We start from the raw sequence: 1,813 nt of genomic DNA, 5'->3' as shown, positions 1-1,813 counted from the left end.
GGCGGCGATTCATCCAGTAATCTATGCAGCAGTACATAAACAACTTGCACAAACACCAACCAATGGCTTGGCATTTCCAAACCAGCCACAAAAAACACACATCAGCTTAAACAATGACTCTGTGTCTATTGTTCTTCGGTGTCTTTCTTCTTATGGTGCCTGTCCATAGCATCATCACAGTTATAAATCACGATCAAGTGCAGCCGTTTGAGCAGCCAGTGACTCGGATAAATCTGCTGTCAAGTTTAAACCACAACTTCACGTTTCTCGGGGATGTCACCCTTACCCTGCAGTTCAGGCTAACGGATCGATCAGTGGAGGTTTAAAGTGGTCTGGACGTCCCAACGGTGACTGCAAAAGTCCTGCTTTAGGGTCTCAAATCTACTCGCGATCGGACTGGTTCAAGGGGAAATGGGCCATTATGTACGCTTGGTACCTCCCGAAAGGACCACAGTTTCAAACTAGATATGACACTGGTCACCGTCACTTCTGGCTTTCCGCAATCGTCTGGACAGGCTCTCCGAATCCTGAGTACTCAACCATTCTTGGTGTGTCTCTATCTGGCAGTGCTGGTTACATCAACGAGAACTCCCCAAGGCAAAATATATCGCTGATAAGACGACCATCAAGATCGATTCCGACGTGTCTTTCTGGGTTGGACAACAAGCACTGCGGCTTACGAAAAAGACTGGTGAAACGCAGGATCTCATCTCGTGGGAGCAGCTAACAGAGGAGGCTCGGGAGGCTCTAAACGTGTTCGACTTTGAATCTAAAGAGTCAGTGTCGAAAATTGTGATGCCCTTGACGGACGACGTCTTCGTGAGGATCCTCCAAGACTCCTACCCGTTTTAGTAGCCTAGTCGAACCCCAAAGACTGAATTTAACATGCAAGGTGTTTAAAAGGAATCTCCTTAACCACGCCATGCCATGGCGTGGTTAAGCATAGAATTTCCCTGCTATTGTGCCATCATGATACCTATTTCTTGAGCAAATAAAAAATTATGATTAAGTCACATGGCACCTGGAACTTGCAGATGTCATCCGTAGCACTTCCTGCCATCTTACTTTCTTTAAACTCTAGCCCTAGCATGTGTTTATTCAATCAGATCACAGCTTTCTGTGGGCATGGCGTGGTTAAGAACGACCCTAATGGGCAAGTCGACTAAGACCCAATTTCGAAACAGTATTGGTAACTTGGCTAGTTGCGTTTTGGGTTAAATAACGCCACACACGCCAATACGTATTGGAGGGCTCCAAATTATCTGCGTCTGCCATCTCATCACTTCTTAAAGTCCTTTTGATATTTGTCTGTGCTTAAACCGAATTATCTGGATTTAACTTGGTCACACCAATAAATTGTTTCAGAAAATTTACTTTAAAAAATACTGCTTTTGAGCTCTGTGCGGAATCCTCTAGCTGTTTCATATTGAATACTCTACATATCTTTGTCGTAGGAACTCGGTAATGTCATCGAGACACTGTCCATCGATGGGGCTGCTACCGCGGAACTGTGTCATTGCGACGCGCTGTCCGTGCAGCATTGAGTGTAGTTAGCCGACTAAACCGCAACAAATCACATCAAATACTGAAACCTTGTGACGCTAATGTTTGCTTCACAGGAGTACTCATCTCGATTGGTTTTCAAAAGGGGGAACATGTTGTACTAAGCGCAGGTGAAGACAGGTTATCGCTTCCCAAGACAAGCATCCTTCGACTCGAGGCCACGCTTCTTGTTGCTCTTGAAGTCAGCGCGAGTTTTTACTGATGAATCACATAAGAAGTAAGGGTTTTTCTTTAGGTCGAGTGCGAAACT

At 45.2% G+C, this 1,813-nt stretch overlaps 1 pseudogene; it reads left to right on the top strand.

Annotated features, from left to right (window-relative positions):
• Positions 1-113: 113 nt before the first annotated feature.
• PITG_19935 lies at positions 114-849 on the top strand (annotated as a pseudogene; the record flags this gene model as incomplete).
• Positions 850-1,813: the final 964 nt, after the last annotated feature.

Source organism: Phytophthora infestans, genomic scaffold, assembly GCF_000142945.1.
Source record: "Phytophthora infestans T30-4 supercont1.140 genomic scaffold, whole genome shotgun sequence".
In the NCBI taxonomy this organism is placed as follows: domain Eukaryota; phylum Oomycota; class Peronosporomycetes; order Peronosporales; family Peronosporaceae; genus Phytophthora; species Phytophthora infestans.
Note: the sequence above shows the minus strand (reverse complement) of the source record. Positions and strands in the feature narration are given on the sequence as shown.